Source organism: Triticum urartu, chromosome 3 (assembly GCF_003073215.2).
Source record: "Triticum urartu cultivar G1812 chromosome 3, Tu2.1, whole genome shotgun sequence".
Taxonomy (NCBI): Eukaryota; Viridiplantae; Streptophyta; class Magnoliopsida; order Poales; family Poaceae; genus Triticum; species Triticum urartu.
Genome location: NC_053024.1, coordinates 685,822,571 through 685,842,490, shown reverse-complemented (window position 1 = coordinate 685,842,490; position 19,920 = coordinate 685,822,571). Strand labels below are relative to the sequence as shown.

Genomic DNA, 19,920 nt, shown 5'->3' with positions numbered 1-19,920 from the left:
TAATCATCTGTGTTTTGACTTGCCTCTCCCACATTTGTGGTCTCCTGATCTACACAACATAAAAAGAATATCATATACTAATTAGTTCATGGGCGAACCATTTTTGTAAAAAAAAACCACACGATGTTCAGTCCTCTTGTAGTGAAACCTGAACAACACTTGAAGATTCAACAACATATTTTGCCAAATATCGCACTGTATTCATAGGAGCATTACCAAAAAATTGACTTTTTTCTTAGATACAATATTCTCTATCATTACAATTGGCAAAAAGACACAAACAGACCAATGGAAGATGAAGTACGAGGAGCTAAGTCTAAAGGATTAATCTGCATGTCATAGATTAAGCTCTTAGTTTGTTTCTGTTTAATCTTGTCTCCTCCATATGATGAGAGTGTTGATAATTTGCAGATTCAAGGCACAACAACAAACCTATGGATGAAGAAGTCGTGGGAGCTCCTTCCATGCCGAAGAACACCGTAGATGCTCGTCCACGTGAGAGGGCAATTCTCTATCGATCCTGATCTATTCTCGTCTCATCCACAATGGAGTAGATAGATAGGAGAAAGGGTGTTGGAGATTTTGGCGGCAGTCTGTTGATACGCGGGAGAAAGAAAGGCAGTTTTGCTGATTTTCTGTAATTAGAGATATACGATCTGGTGGGTTGTTTGAGTGATGGGTCCACCAAGCCACGTGTTGGCTGCTAGTTGACCCTGCACAATAGCGCGTGCAGGGCTCCCAGCAGGAGAGCCGAACCCGTACAATCGGAGGTGCTTAGAGGAGGTGCTTAGAGAAATAAATCAGGCTTTTTTTTAAGCTCCTGTAGAAATAGGCACCGGGGCCTCAGAAAAACCTGGTTTATTTTTCTAAGCATCTCTCTAAGCACCTCCCATTGTACAAGGCATAATACTAGCTATGATACTACCATTACGACCAGTAGCCGGCCTTATAGTGGCGAGCTTAGTTTCCATAAGACCTACCTAAGTACCTAACCATCGCGTCGTTTCTCTGAATCTTTAGCTCTTGGGAAAATATTCTTAATGTGACATTGGAACCTAACTAAATCTCATTCTTTATGCAAGAAATCAAGGAATTTTTAATCATTTGTTAGAGTAAAACATGTCCAAATCCTGCAGGAGATAAAACTGCACCAACCTCATAACAGACACACGCTAAAATGGCACCACATTTTCCCAGCAGCGGCTCCATGATCCTGGCCACTGCGCACACCTCTCAGTTCCCACTGGATCTCTTGCTCCCAATGCGCCCATGGAAAGTTCATTTCAACTGGTGGGAACAATTACCCTCCATGGCCGGAACATTCTAGCGATTGGAATGGAACCTTTTTTTTTAAGATAATTGGGATGGAACCTTTGAGTGCATTTGGCTAGAACATCTCGACAATATCTAGTGGTCAATGTCTAGCCGGAGGCACCTGTAGTGGCATCCGAGTGGAAGAGAGCACAGCCAACAGACGTGCAGAAGCATGGGATGAGCCAATGAGGAGAGGAGAGGAGCGACAGTGGATGGGGTTGCCCCGCTCCCAGCAGACCTGCAAAACGTGCCATATTTTGGGTATGAATATGATGGGCCGCCAATCCAGTGAGCTGCGCCTGGGGTAGTTGAACTCGGTATTCTTGGTAGCCCAGGCGATGTATGAGAGCCACCTTTGGCAAGGGCTGGCATCATGTTTGATATTTGAATTCTTCACTTCTTTTCTTGGTAATCATGCTTGCTTAAGTTTTGCTTTGTTTCTTTTTTTGCAGCTGCCATCCGCGGGGATAGTGGACTGATGCTGATTCTGTTTGAGACACCCTCAGGCTTTGCAATTTTCACTTTTTGTGCGTTACTTATTAGCAGACCAAATGCTGTGGAGGTGTAGTGGTGTACTATATATATGTTCTTCCTTCCTTGGTTACTGATGATGTGCTTGCTTGCTTTCTCTTGTTTTTTTTTCTCTTGTTGTCTATGTCAATTACCTAATTTTCTCTTTTATCTTTGTCTCCTCCAGGAAATATGGCTTAACTTCACTGATAGATGGAAGGCAGAACGTGTTAGTGCCCACTTCTTTCCTTCGATTCCCTGCTTATGATTGTTATTTTCCTATGTTGTGCTGCCAAATTAACCCTGCTAGTTATCTTGCACCATCCATGATTGCATCAGTATTTATTTATTTACTTTGTTTTCTATTAACGGAGGAACATAAACACATGGTTAATTACTAAATAATTGAGAGGCCAACACAACTTTCCTCCATAAATCTAAAACATGTACACTGGACCGCGGTTTTCACTTTCAGTGAGATTTTGATGAATTTCACTGGATTTCATTAATTTTAGCAGTCACTGAAATATCTACCTTTCGGCCAAAATATTTCAGCCATTTCAAGTAGTACACATGAATTCAACTATTTTTCAAAAATAATTTAGAAGTTTCAAATATTTAATTGAATTTCAAACAAATCACTGAATTTCGCTGAAACTGAAAATGGAAACCTTGCCCTGGACACAAATGCATGCACGCCCAAAAAACTACTTTGGCTAAATATCCGCCATGGGTGTAACAAGACTTCTTACAAATCAGTTACTGATGTGCTGCTACTACTGAAGAGCAGCACTGTGGTCTGTTGCCAAACTACATCTCATGACCTTGCTTTATGAGTTAATCTGAATCACACTAGTATTTGATGAACGAGTATTTGTAACATGGGTATATCGTTACAGTTAAGATATGCCCAGTGAATCAGCCCCCTATCCTGATTGAGAGACATGACATGATACTTGATTAATCGTTTCTTTTTGCACCTGAACATGCTCATTTTTTCATCAGGCTGTTTTGCTGGAAGAGTTTCGAACTTTTAAGGACAAGTCCAAGGCCATTAATAAAAGTACTGGTGTCAGCAAAAGGCTTACTGATATGATCATGAACTGTCGCTTCCCTGAACAGAAAATTGCTGTTGGAAAGCTTGAATATAAAAGAATTATTGAAGAGAGATTGGTGAGGTTAAGTTCCTGGTTTATCTATATTTTTGAACAACTTTGATCGCCATCTTTGATATCACTTCTTCCAGAATATAGACTGGCTGTATACTACAGCTGTAATGGAGGTAATGTGGGGCATACAGCATTGCATGCGAAGTTTGCTGCCTCAAGAAAAATCACAGCTGGCTGCAGCGGACCGTCTCCCAATGAGTCTAGGACTGCATTATGTATTGAATCGTTATTGTTGTGATGTCAAAACAGATATGGTGAGCTAACTAGTTGCCATGCTCTTTGCTTCATAGTTCCCTGTCATTTGGTGTTGCACTTCATCTTCATGGACCAAAGTTTTGGATGCAACTTCTACAGAAAAAAAATTATATGCTTTGCATCCTTGCTTTAGTGATGAAGCAATCTTCTTTGTATCCAGGTCAATGAGCAAATTGCTGCGACAGCTTCTGCGTTGTTTCACTGTGATTCTGTTGAGAAGAAATATTCTGGAGCCTTGCGCCTTGCAGGTGACCTCATTAAGGATGTCTCTGGCATCAACTGCGAGGGTTGGACGTTACTGAAAATTGCAACAGCTCTGAAGATGATATGGTGGCCTGAATTTGGCGACTCCTGTGAGGTAAAACTGTACATACTATTTTGTGAAGTGTGCCAAGCTGCATGCTATCCCATTTTCAGCAAACTTGTCACTCACTCCAAATCATGCTTCTTTCAGGTTTCAGAAGATGATGTGTCAAGGTTGGTCGCTCATTCATATATATATATGGCGTTCATAAGAATAAACATTCTTGCTTGAGAGTCTACAAAGATATGGTCGAAGCTCATGAAGTTAAGACCTCAAAAAAAGAACTACTGAAATCATTGGTTGAGCTGGCCAATGAAACATATGAGGCGTAAGGGCCTGAGAAGAATATATAAACCGTATAAGCTCACAGATAGCTGAAACCGTATAAGAGTAGGCATTTGAGAAGTTTCTTACGGTGTTGGGCTAAGCACCTCAGTGGTGTGTATAAGATTGAAAAGGATAGACTCCTTACTCTTATACAGGCCCTGGACATACAGGCCGAATCCACTATTTTATCGCCAGCTGAGCTTCAGGTTAAAAATGAGGCGGAGAAGAGGTTGAAAGAACTGCTCCGCGAAGAAGAATTGAAGTGGGCTTTGCGTGCTAAAGTCCGCAAAGTGGTCCAAGGGGACGCGAATACTCAATTCTTCCATTTGATAGCTAATGGCAAGCACAGAAAGAAGCGTATCTTTCAGCTTGAGCAAGACGAGGGCACTATTTTAGGTCAGGATAACCTAAAAACATATATTACCGACTATTATAAGCAGTTATTTGGACCTCCGGAAGATAATTGTGTGTCCCTCGATGAGTCCAGGACTGAGGATGTGCCCCAGCTATCGGCTGACGATAATGATATTCTGGTTGCCCCGTTCTCGGAGAAGGAGGTGTTTGATGCTATTGCACAGATGAAAAACAATAAGGCTCCCGGACCGGATGGATTCCCGGCAGAGTTCTATAAAAAGTGCTGGCACATTATTAAGGGGGATTTACTACCTATGTTCCATGATCTGTTCTCTGGACAGCTTCAATTATTTCACTTGAATTTTGGGACTATCACACTGCTTCCCAAGAAAACGGATGCTGTGAGAATTGAGCAATTCAGGCCGATCTGTCTCCTCAATGTTAGTTTCAAAATTTTCACCAAGGTCGGGACTAACAGGCTCACACAGATTGCGCATTCTGTGGTGCAACAGTCCCAAACTGCTTTCATGCCGGACAGAAATATCCTTGAAGGGGTGGTCGTCCTGCATGAAACACTCCATGAAATCCATTCCAAAAAATTAGATGGAGTAATTTTTAAGGTGGATTTCGAGAAAGCGTACGATAAGGTCAAATGGCCATTCCTCCAACAGTCATTGCGTATGAAAGGTTTTGATGAAGCCTGGCGCCGACAGGTTGAATCATTTACGCAAAAAGGTAGTGTGGGAATTAAAGTTAATGATGACAGGTCATTACTTCCAGACACATAAAGGCCTAAGACAAGGAGATCCGATGTCCCCTATACTGTTTAACATTATGGTGGATATGTTAGCAATTTTGATAGGAAGGGCTAAGGAAAATGGTCAAGTAGGTGGATTGGTACCTCATCTTATTGATGGAGGTGTATCCATCCTTCAGTACGCTGATGATACAATCATCTTTATGGAGCATGACTTGGCCAAGGCGAGAAATATGAAGCTTGTGTTATGCCTATTTGAACAATTGACCGGGTTAAAGATTAACTTTCATAAGAGCGAGCTGTTCTGTTTTGGTAGGGCCAAAGATGAACAGGATGCTTATAGGCAATTGTTTGGGTGTGAGTTGGGAGAGTTACCCTTCTCTTACCTGGGGATTCCAATCCACCATCGTAGGCTGACAAACAGAGAGTGGAAGTGCATCGAGGACCGATTTAAGAAGAAAATGAGTTGCTGGAAGGGTAAGCTCATGTCATACGGAGGCCGATTAATCCTGATTAATTCGGTGCTCACGAGTATGCCAATGTTTCTCCTATCGTTCTTTGAGGTCCCGGTTGGTGTTAGGAAGAGACTGGACTTTTATCGATCGCGTATCTTTTGGCAGGGTGATGAGCTTAAAAGGAAATATCGGCTTGCCAAATGGGATATCATCTGTAGACCGGAAGATCAAGAGGGTCTAGGTATTGAGAATCTAGAAGTTAAGAATAAATGCCTTCTTAGCAAGTGGCTGTGGAAGCTCTCATCGGAGAATGATGTTATGTGGGCTCAAATCCTTCGCAGCAAGTACCTCCAGACAAAAACTTTGTCCCATGTTACAGTCAGGCCGACCGATTCACCTTTCTGGAAAGGCTGATGAAAGTCAAACAGTCCTTATTTAATAGGACGAAGTTTGTTATTGGAAACGGCACGAGTACACGTTTCTGGGAGGATACTTGGCTCGTCGAGACACCCTTGGCCATCCAATATCCGTCTTTATACCGCATTGTTCAACGACGTGAGGTGTTCGTCGCATCGGTCTTTCAATCTACCCCCCTTAATATTCAGTTCCGTCGAACGCTAGTGGGCAATCGTTGGAAAGAATGGCTCCGTATAGTTAGGAGACTGATGGAGGTCCAGCTTTCACAACAACCCGATAAATTACGCTGGAAATTGACTAAGTCTGGAGTATTCACGGTTAAATCAATGTATATTGATGTTATTAATTCGAACTCCATTCCTACGTCCAATCATGTTTGGGATGTCAAAGTTCCTTTGAAAATAAAAGTATTTATGTGGTTTGTCCATAAGCAAGTTATTTTAACTAAGGACAACTTGATAAAGCGTAATTGGACAGGACCTACTAGGTGTAGTTTCTGCGATCGGGATGAGACTATCAAACACCTCTTTTTTGATTGCCCGTTGGCCAAGGTACTTTGGCAGACGGTCCACATTGCTTTTAATATCAATCCACCGAATTCTGTTAATGCGTTATTTGGGACATGGCTTAATGAGATTGAGCCTGACTTAGCGAGACATATTCGGGTTGGAGTTTGTGCTTTGTTGTGGACTATCTGGACTTGCAGAAATGATTTAGTTTTTAACAGAATATCATGTATACATTTTTTGCAGGTCATATTCCGAACTACGGCTCTGATCCGTTCGTGGTCGCTACTCACCCAGACGGAGGCTAGGGAGCATTTGGTTACTGGGTCTTTCCGCTGGGAGATGGTAATTCGGGATATCTTCAACCGGTTTGGATGGCGGTCATGTAATAGGATAGGCAATTAGTTTCCCTATCTAGTTTTAGCCAGCCGGTTGTGGCATCTTTTCTTGGTTAGTTGGTGTTTCTAGCCCTTATTGGCTCTGTGTGAGCTTTCTGTGCTTTTTTATTACTTTTGAAGACCTTTGGAACCATGTTGGCACTACTTTATTTGGTTAATAAGATGGCCGTATGCATCTTTCTGATGCAAAGGCCAGGGAATCCCCTTTTTCAAAAAAAAAAGCTGAAACTGTTGCAGCTAATAGTTTGTTCTTAGTCTGAATCGAGTTTTTGGTACACATGCTGGCTCATAGGGTATTAATGAACATAAGCTGATCTTGGTTGACTTTATTAGAATCTCTGTCTGAGAGGATCAGTACGAAAAAGTGAAGTGTTAATTAAGTTTGAGAAAACGTGCTTAACTAGTTTCCAAGTAACCCGTGTCCATTTCAGACTTGACAGCGGTGACGCTTAGCGCCTTTTTCCATTTCGGGTCTGACAGGGTCGACGGCACCCGTGGGAGGGGTCCAAGACCAAGAGGGAGTAATCATGTAGGAAGGGTTAATTTTGTGTTCTACTTTGATTGGTACAGACATCAAATTTTGTATTCCCAATGGGATACATCGGCAAGGCCTAATTATAGGGTCTGACACATCTAATATACAATCTTGAAGCAGTCGTTGATAGCCATGGTGTGCATTTCCCGTAGTTGCTGCATGAAGAAGTTAGGCTCAATTATTAATGCACAACACACAACAAACCTTTTCTTTTTTATTATTTGCCATGATATTCATAACCGACTCAACAAACCTGATTGACACTCATGTGATAAAGCTCTAGCTGCCATGTCCCTGGCACCAAAGGCAGAATCCTTTTTCTTTGTTTCATTTTTTTTCAGATGACTTTGATTCATTTCAGGTGCAAAGAAAAAAGAAAAGGTACGAGAGCCATTGCCATGTCAATACAAACAACACAAGCGACTGTGTATATTCTTACACGCATCAGATACATCCGAGTTGGTACGACCACACGTACGTGAACGTGAACTTCAACTCGATTGCAGCGTCGGCTGGTTCTTGGTCGTCCTGTTTTTCCTCGACGATCAGCTCAAGCTGACCCTCCCCAGCCAGCCGTGTACCTCAGCCTTTACGGCCCTGTTGAAATCAGCTGCCTCTTTCGCATCCTGACTCGAGATAAACCGAGCCTGGACCGTTGAGACGTCAAAGCAACCAAAGCATATGCGACGGTAACACGGGATTGCATTGCATGAATGGTTCCGTGTTCTCGTCAGTCTCATCTCACCCTGACCATGCCAACCTCCCGAAGCTCCTTCTTCCGTTCTTCCTCTCCGACGACCCACGCGCGCCTGAAATTTTCAACTTCTTTCGTGTCGGCCTTCTCCCATGCATTCCATTGCGCCGGCAAGCAGCACTTTGTTAATTAATGCTACTAGCAGCGCACACGTTTCGTTTACCGATCGAGTCTTCCGAGAGGCTCCGGATCATGACGTGAGCAGTTTAGTTCGGACCGCAGACACACGTTAAGTCGACGTAGGAGCTGAGAGGAGAGGGATAGAAAGAAGGCGAGAGGCCAGCTCGTCCATCAGCGACGTGCGATTTATTGCCACAGGATTAAATTATTAGACTAGTCACAATGAAGAGTAACATACACTAGTAACATACACATATCTCTAGACTGTTACTATCTTCATAGTGGGTAGTAACTTAACTGTGGTAACATGCAAAGATTCATTTATTAAGTTATAGACTCATATTGCATTGGGACATGTGATGTTATAGTAACTAGCTAAGTTACTACAATTACCTCTCTCCTCATTAACTCATTGCCACATAAGCAAATTTGTTGAGTTGGACTCGATGTTACTGCTAAAGTTATTCCCACTGTGGCTAGTCTTACTACGCCGGGTTCATGCATAGCATAACCAACTCAACAACAAACTGATTGATCGACACCCCTGCGGTGATAAAAGCTCTACCAGCTGCCATGTCCCCGGCTCCGGCTGGCGGCAATTGTTGGAAACCTCCTATCACGCAGGGTGCCCCTACGTGATTCTCTATCACGTAGCCTCTCCCTGTAACTAATCTACCTAGTCTTGGTGCATGTACTAGCTTAGTGGAGTTTATTACGTGGTTCGTTGGAGTAGTGGCCGCACCTGCTGTGTGCATGTACCTGTATATATGTACACTCCCGATGGATGAATATACATGAGTTCAGCCTCTCTCCTGTCTTTCTTCCTCACAGCAATAAACGCACGCAGAATGCAGAATCATAGTGAGATATGTGGCATCGATTTCTCACCTTCAGTTTAATTAAAAGGTTGTATCTACTCTCAAGTCATTGTTTCGCCAGCTAGCAGTAGGCGGCAAAGAAAACCTTGTTAGAGCATCTCCAACAGCTGCGCGATATAAGCGCCACGCTGGAAAAATTCTGTTTTTTTGCGCGCGCACAGTCGCTCCGGGCGCTCCAGCGGAGGCGCAAAAAAACGCGCGTGACATAAGTGGTTCAGCGCGTGGGATGAAACGGTATCGCGTGCCACTTATTTCGTGCGCCCGCTCCCACGCGCTGCACAGTCGAGCGCCCACGCCATGACTTCCACCTACCCCCAATCCAGGCACTGGCGCCTCCGCCCGCACCATCCCATTTGCTTCGGCGACCTGACGGCGCTTCCCCGGCCTATCTCCGCGCCGCCGCTGCTTCCTCCGCCCCCCTTTAGTCACCGCCGCCCCTCGCGTGCACCATTCCTCCGACGAACAGCGCCCGGCCGCCCACTGCCACTCGGCGCCCACAAGGTGTTCCACAAAACGCTTGCAAGGTATGTATTGCTTCAACTTCACATTTGTTTACATGAATTTGGTGCATGTTGTTTGTAATTTTTATAGACTAGTTAAAATTCAACATTATAGATGAGTTCGTCATATGATTCTTCCGAAGAAGAATTTGATATTGAAGATGACGAGGAGGACCTTGCAATGATCCTATAACTATGCACATCAATAAAAAAACCGAAGCACAGTGGTTTGGCGGAAAATTTGGAGGGACAAGATCGATGCCGACAACAGATTGATGAGGCACTATTTTGTGGAGAATCACACATACCCCGAGTCGTACTTCCGGCGCCAGTTTAGGATGAGCACCGAGTTGTTCAGGCACATTGTAGAGAAACTGGCGAGCCATGATCGGTTTTTTCAGCAAAGGAGGAATGCCGCCAGAGAACTCGGGCATAGCACCTTTCAGAAGGTGACAGCCGCTTTGCGTATGTTGACATACGGTATTCCGACTGATCTAGTTGATGACCACCTGGCCATGGGTGAGAGTCAAGCCATCATGTGTGTCAAGCCCTTCGCAGTAGGAATTGTGCAAGTGTTTGGCCCGGAGTATTTGAGATCTTCCAATGCTGAAGACGTTGCAGGGCTTTTGGAGATGAACAAAGCTTGCGGTTCCCAGGTATGTTTGGCTCAATATATTGCATGCATTGGAGTTGGAAGAACTGTCCTAAGGCATGGCATGGGAAATTCCACGGCCAAAAAAAGGGTTCAACTATAATCCTTGAAGCGGTGGCCGATCAAGAGATTTGGATTTGGCATGCTTTTTTGAAATGCTTGGATCTTTGAATGACATTAACGTTGTTAATCGGTCACCACTCATAAATAAGATTGCAAATGGTGAAATGTCACCGGTGCAGTTTGTAGCAAATGGGCATACATACATACATACAACTATGGCTACTATCTTGTGGATGGCATCTACCCAAAGTGGTAAATATTTGTGAAGCCGATGAAAAAACCGGAAGGTAAGAAAAATCTAGATTTCCACAATGCTCAGGCGGCGGCTAGGAAATATGTGGAGAGAGCTTTTGGGATTTTGCAAGCGTGGAAAGAGCTTTTGGGATTTTGCAAGCCCAATTTTCCATTGTGAGAGGACCGGCTAGCTTTTGAGATCAAAAGATGCTTTCGTACATCATGCACGCTTGTGTGATCATGCACAATATGATCATCAAGAATGAGCGTGGCCAAGATTTAGACTACTCTCAGTATGAGCTCTTGGGACATCTCGTGCGAGTGCGGCGGAGGGCTGCGTGAGTGGCCCGATTTGTTGCCTCCTATCATGCCATTCGACGTGCCGAAGCGCATGATGATCTTCAAAAGGATCTCATTGAGGAGTGGTGGGCATGTAATAGCCGACAAAGAGCATGATGATTTGTATGTTTGATGTTGTATGTTGATGTTGTATTGTTGAACTATTTGTTGTATTGGAAGATAAACTATTTGTTTGAGTTGTAATAAAATTGAACTATTTATTGTTGATTTTTTTGTTTGATCTTCTTGGTTTTGTTTGGAGTGCATATGTTGTTTGTGATGAGCGCACGCGCCGTTTTTTGCAGCGCCTGCTGGAGCAGCTCGCGCGTGCTATATGTTACAGCGGCCACTGGAGCCAGCGCTCCGCGGTGCGCAAAAACTCACGATTCCAGCACTGTAAACGGTTTTTTAGCATGCCTGTTGGAGATGCTCTTATTTTGCTTTTTGTTGAACATATGCTTTTTGGTTGTTGTTCTGTTATCTAATCTTAGTGGTTAATCGGTTCTCGCACCGTACTTGTTTTGTATATTTGTATGTTGAACGGATGCTTTTTTGTACATACTTGCTTTCTATGTTTGTTGGTTTGCTAATTATATTATTACCCATCATACCTTGTTTTGAGCTTCCTTGCCATATATGTTGTTCTCACATAGTTGCATATCTAGAGAACTTACTACTTTATCTGCATTGCCCTAAAATTGCAACTTAAGCTTCAAATTTGTAGTCTCATAATCAACCCCCCCCCCCCCCCCCTAGTCAACCTCTCGATCTTTTTAGCTTACGTCACGCATAATGAGCCTCTATCAAATTTCTTTTGCGGAGCACCTATCATAGATGCTAGCTAGCTCATGGAACTCATCTAGTGCCGAAAGGTCATCATTGGTGGCATGAAAGAAAGAAGAAGGAAGAAGAAGAGAGAAAGAGGCTTCCATGTGGGGTCTAATTTGTTTGAGTTAACTTTGAGACTTCGGTCAGGTTTGTGTTTTTCTAAACTCCTCAATTTGAGGAGTTTAGGGAATCTCTAACCGACCCCCTATAAAGATTTAGAGGAGAAAAAAACGGGTTTCCTCCCCCAAATCGCACTTGGCCAATCCCTTATAACCTTTAGAGGAGTAATCTTTTACTGCACGACAGCCCTGACTCTTAAATATAGCCAACCACCACCGCCAGAGTACACCCTCTCGGCCGCACCCTCCCCACTCGGTGCCGCATCCACTAAGGCGCCGCCCTACTTGCCTCCGCCAGCCACCATGCGCCACTGGCCATCGCCGAGGCCCAGTAGCACTAATCGCGCTCCTTCCCCACTTCGATTCGGTCCCTTCACGTCGTTGGCGCCTAAAAATATCACCGGATTCGACGCACCAAGGCCCCGATGCCTAAAATTTCCCTTCCCACCTCGACCGCTCCCCGTGGTATGTCCTCCCCTCGGTGCTTGCCTCTCACTTTTTGAACGACCGCCAACATAGCCACGCCCGTCCATCGTCCCGGCTCAGCCCTCGTCCGGCAACTCATCACTAAGCCTCTACTGATCGTCAAGTGTGATGACTGTAGACGGCTGGTGGTGCGGCTCGTCTTGAGCACACCCAAACATCTTGGATGAGTTTTCTACAACTGTGAAAAGGACGGAGTGAGTGTAAATTTGTATGGTTGTTCGATTCTTCGGTTTTTTCACTATTTGAAACTCATTTTTTGCTTAAAGTTGTATGTAGGAAGGATGCAAGTTGTAGTATTGGGAAAAGGAGTACATTAATCTATTGATAGAGATAAATATGATAGATGTTGGTGCACTGGTTGCTAAAGGTGGGACCACATAAGACACAATGTCCAGGTATGAGGTGGCAGAGAAGAAAGAAGTGTGCAAGCTTAAGAATCCAACAGTAAAGCAACAATTTAGGCAATGAAGAGATTAAGAAACTTTTGATCGAACTAGTAGTAGTAGTTAAGAAAGTGGTGTTTCTATTAAAGTGTGTAATTATTTTATACTCCCTCCGATCCATATTACTTGTCTTTGATTTGTCTAGATATAGATGTATGTAGACACGTGTTAGTGTTAGATACATCCATATCTAGGCAAATCTAGACAAGTAATATGAATCAGAGGGAGTAGTTTATTTTGGATCAGTTCTTTAGAGAAGAACTGGTGAAGTATGTGGCAAAGATGTCGTTTAGTGAAATAATTTGGTAGTGAAGTTTAACTAGATGGCCCAAAAATAAATAAATTTGTGTTAAAAAAATATAGGGAGTTAAGGTTAGGGGGTCGGTCAGGAACCACACTTTTTTAGAGAAGCAAATATAAGGAGTTAAAGGATAGGATCCCATACAAAGACCTAAAAGGGAGCAGTTGGAGATGCTCTAGGGTTTGAGAAGGTGATTGAGGAGTTAAATTTTGAAGATTCAGCTAGAGATGCCCTTGGATAGCACCAACAAGAAGTCATTTTTAAGAGGATAATTAACCCATGTCAAGTTATGCACACGATCATCTCTTATTGTGAAGTATAAGGTCTTACAATAGGGTGGAAAGTGCGGAAACAAATCGGCTAGACTACCATCCAAATAGGCGGAACATAGTGGTCGCTATACTTGTCTTTAAGTGGTTGCACCTAGTAATCTAAACGCTCTTACATTTCTTTACGGAGCGAGTATTTGAGAATCCTGCACATCTACACGTTGAAACGAGAACCATGTACAAATCTAAAACGTAGTTGTTGACATCAGATTTTGGCACGACCAAGAACTTAATTAAGATGGCCTCATATGGAGAAGTGTTCAAAGTGAGAAAGTTCCATATCGTCAAAAGGAGAAACTTTGATATTTGGGCCATAGCCATGTGGTCTCATCTCTAAGGCCGAAGTTGTGTTTGAAGTACTCGGATTTTGCATTCAAAACACTATTCGGCTGATTAGACCCCCAAAATGGCCTCATATGAGAATAGTTTCTACACGGATTGTCTTCGCCTCGTCGAAACGATCGATTTTGATATAAAAAATGTCTAAATCGGAGTTCGTATGCAAAAGTTAGAGTCAAAACAGTGTGCTGCAAAATTTTAGCCCGGAAGTTCCGGGCAAAACTTTCGGGGATGTTCCGGGCTAAACAGAAAGTTCACACGCGGTTCGCCCCGAAAGCTAGAATTTCAACATTATTTGCAGATTTGTGGGCCAGAATTCAATCTCAAGATGACCTCGGATGAAAAAGTGATCCATTGCAAGATCTACAACTTTGCTTTTTGGACCATCACAATCTGAGGCTATGTGCGACCTACAGGAGCTGTACAAGAGCGCTACTTGATGTAGTTTTAGCCCGGAAGTTCCGGCCCTCGTATTCTGAATTAGGTTAACTTTTGATGTTTTGGACGGGATTTGAGACCTTTTTTTATACGGAAAATCCAGCCGCCTCATATATATATAAGGGGTGACGCCCGATTGAACAACACACAATCGATCTATCAACATATCACTTTTTACCTTTACCTTTACCTTTATCTCTCTTCCTTGTTCTTCTTCTTCCTCATTCTTCGTCTGTTCTTCTAGTTGCAGGGCAGCGATCCACGAGGCCCTAGGGGCAATCAGGTCGACCTAGGGCAGCCCATAGCCGCTGCGCGCCCTGACGGGGTCCCTTCCGGGCGTGTGGGGTTTCGGGTCCTCAAAAGCACCCGCCGGATTGCTTGCGTACCGCGCTTCCGGTGGGTCTCCTTCGACGTGAGTTGTGGTGCATCACCCTCGGCGTCGAGGATACACGGTGACGTGTTCGTGTGCGAACAGTAATCAGTGGGTAACGTGCAAAAGAATCGGAAACCCTTTGTTATTTGTTAAAAATAATATCATTACGATCTTTTCATATAGCACATACTCCCACCCTGATTTGACTATTTGGAGTGGCCAGTTGAAGGCTATAAAAACCACCCACCACACCAGTGGTGCTAACGGGCAAGAGATGAACCAATGTTGAATGGTTTGCTCTCCATTCCAAAAGCAACACTTCCCTAGAAGCTAAGATGAGAGCAATCTCATCAAAGATTCAAAGATGGTGCAACCACAACTGAAAAGATACGATGAGATGGATAGGTTCAATCTTCTCCCCTTTCTTTTCTTTTCGGTTTTTCTTTTCTACAGTGGAAGCTAACCTGGTATTTTCCTCGCACCTATCGCCTCTCGGCGACTACTTCCACTGGATGGGAGGTTTAAACATCTCATTTCTCATGTGTAAAGTTCAGAGCGCTCCTAGATAATAAACTAATAGCCCTGCTAAACAGTGAGCTCTTGCACATGCTTTGGCGGCCTAAAAGAGTTTAAATTTCAGCAACTCATGGCCCACATGAGAAGTAGGAGTATATCCCAACAGGGAGTGGAGGCAGATGCAGTGTAGTTACCGTGAAAATGGGGTCTCACTTTGTCGACGGTAGCTCGGAAGGCAGGGAAGGCTGGAAGGATGTGGAGCGCCGCTTCGACGAGATGAACAAGGCCGGGCGCATCCCAAAGGAGAGCTTCGGCAAGTGCATCGGTGAGTGCCAAGCTGCTGTGCTAATCATGTTATGTTTGGCAATGAGAGGCAAATCTGTAGGCAGCATAGCAGGTGGTTCTTAGCAAGAACTTTGCAAGAATTATTCGGACAAAGTGGCAGCAAGTATGGGGATCGTAGGTTACTGGAATCGAATCCACCGTTTTTATGCTTAATTTGCATGCGACTGCTGCTGTTTGCTTGTTCTCACGACCTGTGCCTATTAGTCTGCCCAGAGAGATGGCTTAACTAACCGAGACCCAGTATTTGGCCCACAAGAATTACCTCGAAATAGTGCCTGTTATCCCAAACGTTCCCTGGTCAGGAACACTGAAATCAAGTACTCCCTCTGTAGTTACTCAAAAAAAGTAAAGTACTCCCTCTGTAAAAAAAAATATAAAAGTTTTTAGATCACCAAAGTATCCACTGATACTAGTAACAGTTGAATAATTCCTGCAAAGTAGTCCGCTCCTAACACGGATCTCTGGTGGGCTAATCATATGCCCATGTATGATGCAACCAAAATGTTGTGGAGAGAAACGATCCATGGTGGACTAACTAACGGCCATGCTTCTGCATCGAAGGCATGGGAGACATGGAGGAGTTCGCGGCGGAGCTGTTGGTGGCGATGTCGAGGCGGCGGCATATCGATCCAGATGAGGGCGTCAACAAGGATCAGCTCAAAGAGCTCTGGGAGGAGGTGACCAACCGCAATTTCGACTCGCGCCTCCGCATTTTCTTTGACATGTAAGCGAGCTAGCCTCTTCTTCTTCCTTTTTTTTTCTCTTTTCTTTTGTTCAGTTTTCTAAATGCAGCAAAGTTGTGGTTATAATCACACAAACATAACAGATGCGACAAGAACGGCGATGGAAAGCTCACGGAAGACGAGGTCAAAGAGGTGAGGAGAGTTTGCCCGATTGGATCTCACACTCACCAGCTGCACTCGTCTAGTGGAAATAATGAACTGATAAACCCTTTACCAATGAAGCAGGTCCAGCATTGGTAACCATTTTTAATTTAACCCTGCTACCTACTTAGTATATATATTAATGTAGGCTATTATATTGAGCGCGTCGGCGAACAAGCTGAAGATCGACGCCGCCGCCTACGCGCCACTGGTCATGGAAGAGCTCGACCCCGACCACCGTGGCTACATCGAGGTCATAGGCTTGTAGTAACTAGCAAGCATTTCCATTCCATCTAATCAACGACATGAAGCGATACATACATAGATTAGCTCAAGGTTTGCGCGTACGTGCTTGCTCCATTGCAGATGTGGCAGCTGGAGACGCTGTTGCGTGGGGCGGTGAGCGCGCGGGCGCCGGAGGACGAGGTGCAGTTGGAGAGGAGGTCACGGCTGGTCCGGTCGATGACGGCCTGCGGGAACTGGATGCACCTGATAGTCCCTGTCCTCTTGTCTGCCTGCCAGGGAATTATCAGAAAGGTTCGCTGGAACAATGAGCAGATGAAATTTCAAAAGGTTAGGTGTCTACTCGATTCACATGGCTCTAGTTTATTTCATTCTTACTAGTAACATGCATGGATGGAGCACTTGGAAGGAAACTGCCCCCGTGTCGTCCGCGTGGGCGACTCGGGAGGCCACTCGATCCGTGTTTTCCCTTTTTATTTTTTCCTTCGCCTAGGCATAGCTTTGATCTTGTATGACTTTGCTTTTTGCCGGTGTGATCATGTGTGTTGGTTGTGTGCATCCTAGTTATGCAGAGGCCAGGTGTATGCTCATTATGATTGTATCCTTCGATGCTACATCATGAGTCAATAAAAAACGCCCTTTGTCAAAAAAAGTAATATGCATGGACACCATGGTTTGCCTCTTTCTTACTCCTATATATACAGATTGCAATCTATCCAGGAAATGTGCTTTGTCTTGGCATGCATAAGCCACGGGGTTTCAAGTACAAGTGGGATGCACCTGTTTATCAAATGTAATGAAGTCTCCACTTCTGAATGGTACTACTGCCACTTTACCCCTTACCCACTTATACTAACTTATACTATCAGGATACTTGTATAATTTTACCTGGGCTTCTTGCTTACAGTTGATGATCTTGCAGGCATCCCTTCCCCATCACCTCTGCACCTGGAGATGGCAATCTAAACGTGCATATCCGCGCCGTTGGTAATGGTGACTGGGCATCTCAACTCCTGAACATTTTCGCAAAGGTCAGTTCAGCCAATATACATACAAGAGCAATAAGTTTGGGCATTCAATTATAATAGAGAGAGCGAGATTAATGTGGATTATCCAAATTTGAAGAACTAAATTTCATATTCATACAGTGCTGCCAGCCACCTGCCCGGAACGAAATCGCCCGGTAAGCTCATTTCTTTCACCACCGCCTTGTATGGGGGGGTTTCTCCAAATACTCAATTTGGCTCTTGGGAGCATTTGGCTCTCCAAATACCCATCAAAAATAGCTTTCTAAAAGTCAAAAAAATGTGTAAAAACTTAGACATGCACATATTCATGTCTAAATGTTATCTGCAAATGTTTAGATGCAATGGCCGAGCATTTTGATCTATGCAAAAAGGCAAGTTGGACAACAAATTTTCTCTGCTAATTAACTTTGTTTTTTCATTGATGAAATAGTACTGTTCCGTTTCGCTTGAAAATTGTCATGCATGCCTTGGACATTAACATGAACATGTACACAGAAAAAAAAAACAGAATTTTTTTAACTTGTTTAGCCTTTTTTTTGAATTTACTGTTCATCACAAGAGCAAATGCTCCCCAGAGCCAAAACTCCATGTCCGATTTTCTCACCACTTAGTATCACTTTGGCCATTTGGGCTTTATATAAGTAGGACGAAAGCCTATTTCGAGCTCATTCCTTTCAATATGCAAATTCAGCAAATTTTGAGTATAGACTTTTACCAACAAATCATCATTGATGTGTCTCATTCGGGTTTCCCACGGTCTTTATTGATGGTCCTTATGGTGCACCGGGCCAGAATTACAAGAAATACGATATTGTCTTGTTCATCGGTCTTGGGTTCAGCGTCACTGCTTTTATCAGCGTACTAATAGATATCGTGAACAATGTTTATCCCACCGATGTAAATTTCTTTCACAGTAGAGTATTCCCAACATTACGCTCATAGTATATATACCTTCAGGAGAGAAGGATATCACTGACAAAATGAGTTGTTGAAATAGGAGGTGGAAAGCACACGTGGTTCTGAGGTCAAGAACAACTGGCCGGAAAGGGCTTACTTCTACTGGGTCACCGGAGAGCAAGAATCCTTCGACTGGTTCAAAGGAATCATGAATGACGTTGTCTACCTCGACCGCAGTGTACTTATCTCACTCAAGATCTTAAGCTTCCTTCCATTTTACCAAGATGTTCAGTCGCATGATTAATCAGGGAGTGGGCTAAGAATATGGCAACTGCAGAATGTAATAGAGATGTACAATTACCTCACCAGCGTGTATGAAGAAGGCGATCCAAGGTCAGCGATGATCTCCGTGCTTCAGTCACTCCAACACGCCAAAACTGGCGTTGATGTCATCTCTGGAAGCGAGGTATTTTCTCACCTATGACTTCTCATCCCATGCATCCCGCACGGCTTTGCTTGCTAATTTTTCTGGTATTTCCTTCATATACATCTCTTGGTGGCCATATGCATCGCCCAGATGCAGAGGCCGGGGGTCATCCTCCTTTTCCAATAAAAAATATACATTTCTTGTAGATTTGGACGCATTTTGCAAGACCTAATTGGAGAATGGTGTTCTCTCGCTTGGCCAATGCCCACAAGAACTCTCGTATAGGTGAGCTAAATTCTCTATAAACACTCTGTCATGAAGTACAATAGTTCTTCTTTTACGAGAACGTACAGTAGTTAATACTATGTACTCGAATCTCTAGGTGTTTTCTATTGTGGAACTCCAACGCTCATGGAGCAACTCAAGGATCTTTCGGCAGAATTCAGCCAGACAACCACAACTAGATTCCATTTCCACAACGAGAGTTCAACCATAATTTAAAGCTTGATGTACTGTTGTGGATGAATTTATTTATTTATTGCGGGAAATTGTTGTGGATGAATTTATGCACTCTGCTGGAACTATTTTTGGTTTATGAATGAAAATGTAAGCATTCATGTAGTTTTATGCTCTTCTGATTTATTATGGATAGATGGACGCATTTATATATTTTAATGCTCCTTCGATGATTAATGAATTGATGTACTACCTCCGTCACGGTTTAGAAGGCGCGGTTGAAAATTCTCTGGGACCTAGGTGGTTATCTATTGGTTATGAGATGGGCTAAAAAATAGCATTCACACTACGCATGCATATAGAGATGGGCTAAAAAATAGCATTCACACTACGCATGCATATAGAGATGGGCTAAAAAATAGCATTCACACTACGCATGCATATAGAAATAGGTACTAATTAGCTACTAGAAATAAATGCAATGCGCCTTAAACTTTGTCTATTGTGGAAACGCACGCAAATTTAACTGTGCCTTCTAAACCGTGACGGAGGGAGTATAGTTGTTACGCTCTTTTGATGAAAGATGGATGGATGCATGCATTTATGTATTTATTATGCTATTTTGAT

At 43.5% G+C, this 19,920-nt stretch overlaps 1 pseudogene; it reads left to right on the top strand.

Annotated features, from left to right (window-relative positions):
* The first annotated feature begins 1,499 nt into the window (after window positions 1-1,499).
* Window positions 1,500-19,338, top strand: LOC125547174 (annotated as a pseudogene).
* Window positions 19,339-19,920: the final 582 nt, after the last annotated feature.